This window comes from Lygodium microphyllum, chromosome 21 (assembly GCF_053477565.2).
Source record: "Lygodium microphyllum isolate KBCC chromosome 21, Lygodium_microphyllum_v1.1.10, whole genome shotgun sequence".
In the NCBI taxonomy this organism is placed as follows: domain Eukaryota; kingdom Viridiplantae; phylum Streptophyta; class Polypodiopsida; order Schizaeales; family Lygodiaceae; genus Lygodium; species Lygodium microphyllum.
In genome coordinates, this window is record NC_141155.1 from 122,020,315 (window position 1) to 122,031,338 (window position 11,024).

General features: G+C 40.1%; 1 long non-coding RNA gene across 2 annotated transcripts; it reads right to left on the reverse strand.

Annotated features, from left to right (window-relative positions):
• Window positions 1-1,571: 1,571 nt before the first annotated feature.
• LOC148018499 (uncharacterized) lies at window positions 1,572-3,307 on the reverse strand. 2 transcript variants are annotated; one of them, XR_015687760.1, is made up of 5 exons: window positions 3,222-3,307; window positions 3,019-3,106; window positions 2,260-2,910; window positions 1,993-2,132; window positions 1,572-1,866 (listed from the first exon to the last, which is right to left on the reverse strand). It is a non-coding gene; the product is annotated as an uncharacterized LOC148018499 (long non-coding RNA). The 2 variants fall into 2 exon arrangements; XR_015687759.1 differs by having other exon boundaries at window positions 1,993-2,910.
• Window positions 3,308-11,024: the final 7,717 nt, after the last annotated feature.

Here is an 11,024-nt window from a genome sequence, read left to right on the forward strand (position 1 = left end):
GATGCAGATTCAGGCCCCTAGATGTGAGCCTCCGGCCAAGGCAGCTCTGGGGGCCCAATCCCAGTGCAGATTCACGCCCCAAGACGTGAGCCTCCGGCCTGCATCATCTATCTGTTGCTGTAATGGAGCATCCAGGTCTACTCCTGCAACTGGGCCACCCTCGTCTCTCTCTTGGAAAGGTACTGTGTAGTCGGGTCGAGATTCAAAAATGCTTTCTTGCAACCACTCAAAATCCTCATCTGAGATCTCATACTATAGCGCCGCATTCTCAATCTACTCTTGGATGCTCACAATGACAGAGATGTCATCGACACTCATGCCATCATATCGAGCCACCTCATCAACATGTGCTAGTGTATCTTTATATCAAAATCTATAAAATCATTAGGTGCATCACGCACCATGATACAATATAGCTTTCTTCCCTTAGCTCTAAAATTTCTAGTACATCCTGCATAAGTAAATATTCCACTCCCTCGATGATGATAGCATGGAGAGAAGCGAGGGGTGGCTCATCGCTTTGTCGGCATCTCAACAAGGCAAGGAGGTGGGTGCGCAATGGCTAAGCTTTGTGCTGCCTCTACTCCCGGATCGAGTGTGATCTCTTCATGCTCCCTCTCAAAATACTCTAGCTGTAGCCAAGAGGGTGTGCCAATGTCTTCCTCACTGTCCTCTTACACCTAAGTGCACAAAACATATATGGCAAACACTGCATCGCACTCGATGAGATCCATCGAGGCATGGTCCTGGGATGAGATGAGCACTGCTCTGACACAGAGATGCTACCCCACATGCATGAGGGCTCAATTTATTACCTTTGTATGGCTTGATCCAGCATGTAAACTATGTAGGAAATCTATAGAGACCCATCTAAGAGCAGAGTCTGGAATAGAGCAGGTGAGAGGGTTTGCTGCATCACAAAACGATGCCAGTATACTAGAGCTAGGGTCTACGGCGGAAAGTGAGCTCTCTAGACTCAAGGTCATGCAAAACCTAGGGTATATCTGGTCTCCTATGTGTGTGTAGCATGTGGAGTTAATCCATGCGGTGAAGGCGGGAGTAGCAGCCATGGCACACAAAGAGAGAAGGGAGGAGAGCACGTGTAGGGAAGTAGAGAATGAAAGTGAAAATGAGTTTGGAGTTATAGCTTTACTTTAAAGTAACCGTTAAAATTGCTCATATAGACAAATGCTTCGTTCTACATTATTATATCCTCGAATATACTTGGATCGCTGAGTATATTCAATATAGAAAATTTTTAAGAAAAGAAATTTGAAAGACCTTCAAAATCCCTTGGATCTAATTTAATATTTAATTTTAAGAGATGAGCTAAAATATATCATTATGCAAAGACAATATTGCATAGATTATACTAGAACTCTAGCTTGCAATTTAATTATGATTTTAACCAACACGATCTTGACTAATTATAGTATGTATTATCGCATGCTTAGATCATAGTAAACTAAGATTATCTAAATTGAAAGTACTCGAAAGTTTAAAAAAGTTTATATTTGTTTTTTATTTAAAAAAAGTTACAAGGATTCTACTATCTCAAGGATATGTGGAGAAGCACATTGTTTACATGTCATGGATTGCTCACTACGAATCCTGACTTTTCTATTATCTAACTTGAAATAGAAGTTGCAGAGAGGCTCATTGGACATTAATTGGATTTCTTGTCTCAGAAAAGAAATGGGCCAATGGCTCTCTACGCTGACCACAAAAGGATTATGACCATTCCACAAGATAACCACATCTATAAGAGCTGTATGTGTCTCATCTTAGGTATCTTGATCCTAGCTGATCCACTCCCCTCGCAAAAGTCGCCATCTTCTATATCGAAAGTGAATGCATAGAGTTTGTCTAGCAATGAAATACATGTAATAAAAATAAAAATAATGGTAAGTAAATGCAAATAACACAACAATTCATCTAAGCAAGACTTATATCAATTAAATCAAGGCATTCAAAGTAGTTTTTAAAAAAAACCTGAATGTGAGATCAGATTGGTTGACCCTGCATTCAATCGTCTCATCAAAATGTGTTCTTTTGACTTGCCAAGGCTCACCCAATAGCCGACTCATCCATTCCTCGGATGGACACTTGCATTGATAAGTAATCTTTGTTTTCTTCAGAACATCACATGAACCAAACAAATGTGCAAACAATGAGAATGGAATAAACCAACTAAAATACACATCTTTGGAGTGGTGGGTTTCATAGCACTATTGATGTCAAATTTTATCTTACACTTACATGCTCATGACAAATCCAAGCTACCAATCAACCATTCACCACTAGATATGGGACATGCTGCAATCTTTGGCTTTCTACTACATACAATGAATTATAAAAATATATATTTTGAGTTGCAAGTTGACTTGCTGAGTTATTATCATAGATCAAAGAGCCTGTGTCTTCATGCCAAATATATATCTTGCAGCTCAAACATTCCACATTCTGTCATTCATGCAAAGTTGATGGATATAGAGTTGTCAGTAAAATAAGATTGAATTAGAACACTGCAAAGATTTTTAAAAATAACTCTGATGCAAAAGAATAAACAATGATAAAATTTAAAAACTTACTATTTTGTTTATAATTTGCAATGTAGTTCTTGTCGTGTACAGAGATTTGTTTGTGCATATAAACATGTTGGATCAACACTTTTGTTACTGTACTTGTTCCATTGAACACTTTTCTGAACTCTAAAATTCTACCTTTTCAATGTTTGCTAGGGTTTGCAACATCCTTACGCCTGACCTTGAAACTCCCTCAAATACTTGGGTGCATCAAAATCCAATCCAACTTATAGTACTTATCACAAATCCAATTACTGCTACTATATTTCCTATTGAAGACCTCCACTGCAAGTATGTTACTGATGTTTTTCCTCTGTGAAGACATCTATGATAACCAAATAGAAAAGTTACCTTTTAGCATGTGTATAATTTGTAAATGTTCTCTCCAAATGAAATAAAATATAAATGGAACAATTTTTTTAAAACATTGTACCTGCAATTCTTTTCACACAAAGAAGCCCAGAGATGTTGAACAAGAAGTTGACTTATAACAGGACCATTGTTCCTTCACTGACAAATTCCTATAGTACAAAAATAAAAGAAATATCAAGTCAAAGCATACATATAACATACATAGGCTTTGTCCAAATGAGTTGAAACTTAACCATGGAGCAACAGAAAAAAGTGGCAATATACTTGTGGCTCTCTTTGCAAAGAAGCCCAAAGATGTTGAAGAAGCTGAGGTTTTAAAAAATCATTATTCTCCACCCTCAAAGAATCTGGGAGTAAAAAAACAAAGGAAAACTCGGTATGCATATAGCTTGCATACATTTTGTCCAAACGAGATAAAATTTAAGTACGGAGCAACAAAAAAACAAGACAACATACCTGTAACTTTGTTTACAAACAAACCGTAAGATGTTGAAAAAGAAGTTGAGTGTTCAAAAGATCATTGTTCTTGACTGTAAGAGAATCCTAGAGTACCAAAACAAAAGAAATTACATGTCAGAGAATGCAAATAACTTGCATAGATTTTGTCCAAACGAGATAAAACTTTACCATAGAACATCCATGAATGAGAACAATATACCTGTAAAGTTTTGTGAAGAAAATCTTAGGGCTTTGTTAGAACAAGCTCTTCTCTCATAAAACACGTGAAACTCACTCTGTGTTTGTGTAGAGGAAATGAAATTTCACAGGGTTACAGTTAGGGCAAGCAACAATGAGGCTATAAGATTTCTTCAGGAAAGAAGAAGCAGGGAAAGAGATATGATAAATTTGAGTTCCGCCTAAGAAAGAGGGGGAAACTAAAAAGGGGAGAAATGAAAATTCAAACATAAAAAAATAAAAAATGAAAATTCGAGTCACAAAATTTCAGGAAGTGTCAACATTGTATTCCCCACATTTTCCCTTATTTTATTGCTGAGGGAAGATTTGGGCCAAGATATGGCTACAAGATTCATGTTACATAAATCTGGAATCCCAGCTCTCTCATTGGTTAGGCCTATATTTTTTAGGTCAAAGCCTCCATCAACCCCATTCCACCCCTCATGGTACCTACCCCCATAACAGCAACACCTACTCAGGGCACCCTAGCCATGGTAGATCACAATAATCTTATGGCCTGGGTGCAGTACTTTGTTAACAAGGAATTGGCTCAAGCAAAGACGCTGAGTCAAGGCAAGACCCTAAGTGGCAAAAGGTGGAAACTTTCACAACACCCATCCCCACAACTGTGACACCACCCACTAACTACGACAAGTATGTCGCAGAGCTACTCTCTCACCTAGAGAAAGCCAAGGATGAAAAGAGAATAGCAGTGGCTGAGTTGGAAGTTCAGAAAGAGTTAGCGGCAACCTTCCAGCAATAAAAAATCCGACAAGTGGCCATGTACCAAAAGGAAATTAGCGAGCTAAAAGCAAAGCTCAATACCAAGGAAGAAAAGGAGGAAACCTGGAGAAAACAGCTCAAAGATAAGAACCAAGAGCTGGTTAGACTACAACATGAGTATAAACTCTTAATAATGCAACATAAGGACCTGGAAGCTCAGCTAAAGAGAGTCCAACTAGACATGGATAAGCTCACTACAAGAGAAGCAGAAAGAGAGCAGGAAGAGGAAGAGCATCACCAAGAGGTCGAAGACATGGCACTAAGGGTGATGCTAGAGATAGATGAGTAGGAGAGGTTGGAGAGAGAGATCGAGCACTTGGAAAACGAGGAGGGGATAACTCAAAGTAGAAAGAACATGAATCGACAATAATAGCCTTAACATAGAGACAGGGGGAGATCTTCGAGGAGATGACAAAGAGAGTAGAAGAGTGCCAACCGGCAATGAAAGGAGAGTGAAAACCTTAGCGCACCATCTGGTTCAAGCGGAGAAAGACAAAGTACTTGTCGCTAAAAGCAGAGCAGAGGCTGCCCAAGTAGGCTTCAAAACTCAGCAACACGCCTTCCTAAACACCTTACTGAATGTCACACAATTAGAGGAAGGAGAATCCATAGAAGCCGTAAAGAAGAAGCTAGGGATAGCACACATGGCCTTGAGAGCAAGCCTACAGATGCCACCACAACCCATGGGAGTTGGCCTTAGCCTTGAAGACCAGCACCACTATCTCCTACTGGCAGGCCTAACCCCACAAGAAGTTGATGCACTTGGATTCATAGAAGGGACACAACATGAGCCAAGGCAAGAGGAGGAGGCTGAAATGAACTTTGAAATGGGATTGCAATAGGAAGAGCTAACCCACCGCCTTCTTCCCCACGACCAGATGAGCAGCAACAAACAGATACCTCTGCAGTAGAAAGAAAGGCGGCACTGAGAGAAAGGAGAAAACAAATGGTGGAGGAAACAAGAAGAAAATGGAATGCTAGACCAGTAATAGCACCACTTGTAGTTATCCCACCATGCAAGGACAAATCCCCAACAAGCTTCCATGTCGACCTTGTGATCTGGGAACGGCAAGAAACGGCTAGGAACTCCTTCGATCTTAATTTCCAATTCACCACCAGCCTGTGTAGAGTTTTTTCCATCAAGGTGGTGGAGGAGGTGATTAATATTGGAGGTACTCTCCTGGAGAAATGGCTGAAGGAGAGAGAACAGAATGGTGCGCAGATCGGACGCAGGTAGCTCACGTAGTGAATTCCCAAAGGTCCCCAAGAACAAAACACTCTACTTTTTAGCACAAAAACCAATGTAAAAACAAGCACGACATGAGACAAGAGACAAATTGGGTTGAATCTCCCCCATGCCTTGTGTGAGCGCTTCACAAAGCATGTATTTAATATATATTTCCAATCTTTTTGCTCAAAAATAGCCCAATTACAAAAATATGACAAGCTTTTAGCTTTTGAGTTTGCTTTCTACCAAAAATAGGAAAATAAAGCTAATGGACGGTGCCCAAAGAGTCTGGCACGCCCAATCTCAATGTCCAAATAAAAATAACATATCCAGGCGCATAAGCGCATACAAAATAATAATAAATAATCGATGTCTCTATAGACATAATCAAAATATAGGCAAATATAGGCGTGGCGCCTATCAAAATATAGTCGAAAGATCAGAAACCCGCTAGACTCCAATGCTTTCCTCCGCCACTGCTGCTATCTCTACACATCAACTGAAGCATTCACAATCGTTAGTAAAATAACTCAATTAAACCGACAAAAGTGAATACCTAGCAGTCTTCAGCTACATAAATAAATCAACTGGTTAGAAATAAATCCTAACCTTAATTTATTACGAGTGCGCACTCTAAACTCATAAACGTTTATTAATTTAATATGCATTTTGCGGAATCACCCGCTATGGAATCACCCATGTACACACTAAATTAATGAAACGCCCGAAAAGGACAGGCGTCCCCATCAACTTCTCGCACAAAGAATCCTCTTTGCGTATGAGCCCCGGTCATCTAAGTTGACCGGGGCTCATACGCAAAGAGGATTCTTTGTGCGAGAAGTTGATGGGGACGCCTGTCCTTTTCGGGCGTTTCATTAATTTAGTGTGTACATGGGTGATTCCATAGCGGGTGATTCCGCAAAATGCATATTAAATTAATAAACGTTTATGAGTTTAGAGTGCGCACTCGTAATAAATTAAGGTTAGGATTTATTTCTAACCAGTTGATTTATTTATGTAGCTGAAGACTGCTAGGTATTCACTTTTGTCGGTTTAATTGAGTTATTTTACTAACGATTGTGAATGCTTCAGTTGATGTGTAGAGATAGCAGCAGTGGCGGAGGAAAGCATTGGAGTCTAGCGGGTTTCTGATCTTTCGACTATATTTTGATAGGCGCCACGCCTATATTTGCCTATATTTTGATTATGTCTATAGAGACATCGATTATTTATTATTATTTTGTATGCGCTTATGCGCCTGGATATGTTATTTTTATTTGGACATTGAGATTGGGCGTGCCAGACTCTTTGGGCACCGTCCATTAGCTTTATTTTCCTATTTTTGGTAGAAAGCAAACTCAAAAGCTAAAAGCTTGTCATATTTTTGTAATTGGGCTATTTTTGAGCAAAAAGATTGGAAATATATATTAAATACATGCTTTGTGAAGCGCTCACACAAGGCATGGGGGAGATTCAACCCAATTTGTCTCTTGTCTCATGTCGTGCTTGTTTTTACATTGGTTTTTGTGCTAAAAAGTAGAGTGTTTTGTTCTTGGGGACCTTTGGGAATTCACTACGTGAGCTACCTGCGTCCGATCTGCGCACCACAGAACCCCACTCTATGGGGCACTGAAGATGTTGAATTTTGGCAAAATAAAGTTTCTGAAGTGCTGAATTCTGTGCCTGGTTATGAATGCCAACCTACATGGAGAAGACGGATCTACGACATCAACATGGACACTTGGAGCCTTTTGTAACACTCAATCCGTCGAGTGGAACAACCCAACATTCATGCCATACCCTCAAAGGGTAGGAGAGGATTTTGACCCCAATATCCATGGTTGGTATGACTTCCCAATAATCTATCATCTGCATTGTAGTACATATGAAGATGCCTTATTTTCTCATCAAAAAATTTGTATGGTACCATGGTCCACTTCATCAACAAATTCTTTTCGTGCCCTAACCCCGCCTTTATTACCACATGTAATTACCTTAGATTGCTTAGGATACTCCTCAGGCAAGACCCCACTCCACAAGAGCATGGTCTTCCAGCCCCTCGATTTTGATCCTAATGCTATGGATAGTTGTGCAATGGCTTGACTAATGATGTGAGTTGCATTATTACCTTCATTTTTCTTAGCTCTTCTAGAGGATATGAATGATAGCCGCTTCACCCGCTGCTGCAATCATCCATTCCTCTCCACCACCACCTTTCAAGTCCACCTAGACCTCGAGGGTTATCTCCAAAGCCACTAATTTCTTAACAAATCTATTAAGCCTCCTTCTCTGCCTCACTCCGATGACGAAGATTAGCTTCTGTCATGACTATGTAACTCAAAAAAAAAGGCAAGAAAGTACAAAATAAAAAGAAAAACAAAGAGAAGGAAAACGGAAAGAGAGAATCACAGGAAGACACAATGAGCTGCACATAGACCATAGTCACTGCACCTAGGGCTTCTCAAGTTAGACACATCTAATTGTCTCAATCAATCGGCTCCGTGTCCACCCTTCGAAGCACCACACCCTCAACAACAAAGCCCAGCAAGTGCCATGGGATTGACACTCATTTAGGAGGGGGTAATGTTAACCCCAGTTCGAGATGGAAGCAAAAGAAGTGAAATGCAGATGAAATGGAAAAAGCAGGATGGAGAACAAGCAAAGGGACAAGGGCGGTCTCTAAACTCAAAAGACAAATCACATTTTTTAGTGAAAGGCAACCCAAAACTTTTGTAAAAGAGCACTAAGCTCCCTCCTGTGCAAATTGTAAAATGATAGACATGCATAGGCTAAAGAAATAGGCCAAGTAGAAGAGAATGGAAAAGAGAACCTTGCCACAATGGCCAGTTATGTAAAAAAGAGGATGGGTGCCCATAGGATTTTAGGGCATATATATGAAGTTCAAAAAGTGAATGAGAGCGCATTCTTGGGTATGTGGCAATAAGAGACTCTTCTTCTCTTCTCTGTGCTTGCTTGTGTGTGCTTGAGAGAGGGAGTGTGAGAGTGTGAGGGAGTGTGTGTGTGAGGGTAAGGGATCAAAGAGGTGGAGCTCTCCACCATCTCCTCTCTTTTTCTTCCCTTCTCTTCTCTTGTCTTTCGTGTAGCTATGGAAGATGGAGCTTGGAGGTGAAGACTTGAGGATGCTTGAGCTTGCATCAAGAATCGTGGAGCTATCGGTATGCTTGAGAAAGGAGGCAGGCAACTCATTTAGGCATCAAGGTAAGCTCACTACACCTCGGTAGGATCAAAGGCGTGTCGGCTAGGTGAGAGATAGCCATAGGTGCTGCTTGAAACGCAGGTTGAGTGTAAGCTCTCTCTACATATACTAATCATCTTTTGTATAAAATCGCAATTTGTGATATTTACATATAGATTTTTATATTTGTTTTGGCTCTCCTCTCCATGGATCCATGTAATTTCATGAGTTGTCATCAGTAATATTGTACTTAGTTTATGAGTTATTAATCTTGTGATTTGGAGTAGTTTTTGCACCTGTCTTGATGACAATTGTGTATCCAATATGTACTTACTTTACAGAATATTATACAATACATAGTATTATGGGTGGCAAGCCACCAAATTTTTTTCCTCTATAATTGTTGTTATTTGCATCCCTAATTTACTGCACGTATCTCTATGTGTGTCGCTATTGGCGTCACTATTTGCATTGCTAATAGCGCCACTATTATTAGCAAATAGCAACACTATTAGCAACATAAATAGCGACACAATCTGCAATGAATTTGTAGAGATGCAAATAGCGATGCTTTTAACGACGAGGGGGTAAATTTTTTATGAACATTTGTGTCGCTTTGAACTTCGGTATGTGACCTGTATCTTATAGTAAAACTCTTTAGCTAAAATGCCAAAATTCACAGCCTATGTTTCAATTGAATCCAGAGGTACTGTAGTTTATGAAACGATAAGTTTACAAATTAACTTAAGCTCAACATTTGCTACATGATGATTAGGTCTTGAAGAAGTACTTAACATATGCACACATGAGACTTAGCAATCTTCCCTCTTGATTAGGTTGCCACAAGCTTAGTTCAATTCCCGCACAATTGGCTTCCACAAAATAACATTTTTCATGTACACACAAAGAATCTTTGAAAGACCCTTAAACAGGCATGTAGTCATATAAAACTAATAGAATTGTATGAAAATCAATTAAAAAATTCAACATGATTTTCAAACCCACCTATAAGGCTATTTTGTGAACTTAGACCATAAATGAAGATACATATTCTATTAATTAATACAATATCATGTTATTGCCTAACCTATTGGGGTCAAGTTATCAATTTATTTGATCTATTATCAAAATGCCTTGCTCGACTTTCCATCACCCTTGTTGACATAACTGTCTCTATCTAATTGATTGGACAGAAGAGTAGGCTAGAGGAAACAAAGGAACAACCTAATGTTTAATGACATAGTCTAATGAGATTAGTGATAGAGCGAGATTATTGCATGTAAGATTGAAGCAAGACATAGAGCTTAAAGATTAGATGTCATGAACATGCAAAGGACAATGAAGAAGAAGAAGACACACACAATCAGAATTTGCAGCATGAAATAAAAAAATTCATGTAGAGGCATTGGTAGATGAAATTTCATACAATCAGCATGGTCTACAATCCCAATAGGCAACTCGACCTGGCAATCTGAGCATGGCGGCGCTTCCATTTCTCTGGAATAGAATGCAAGTGGCCCAACAGTGCAGCCTGTGAGAGCTCCTCTCCCGATGTCCTTGCAAACACGACGCACAACGTCACCCCAATCAGAATTCATGGACATGCGACAAGCATGGATTCGGCAAATGGATGGACTGTAGCTCTGTGATGAGGTGATGGCGAGAGCCACAAACAACGGCTGGCAGGAGGAAGAGGCGCTGCACCTACGCATCTGATAAGGGCAGCATGCTGCAGCTGCGGCCACTCACTCTGTAAGATATTCTTAAAATCGCTATCACCTTTCACAAGGGTGATAGCATGGAGTGTCGCCACATGTCACAATTGCCAGGTGGGTGGGTGGGGGGGTGGTTTTCAGCTCTAGTGGGTGGGTGGCTGGGTGGTTTTCAGCTCTAGTGAGTGGGAAAAGGTGGTATGGGCACACATGACCACTCTAAGGCATGTGTGCACCATATGATGTTGCCCCTCCCTATAACCTTATCATGTGGTAGCCCAAAGCTGTGACTCTCAAAGTAGCGACTTCACCATTTTTCCTTACCACCATGTGGTAGCCAACTCACTAAGTGGTCTAGGGAGTCCTATAAATTTCAACATGTCATTTTGATCCCCTCTTAGAGGGTCTTCCATACCTTTCCCTTTAAAAGGAAAGTCCATAACGGTTTTATATAAGAGCTTTTGGTCCTTATC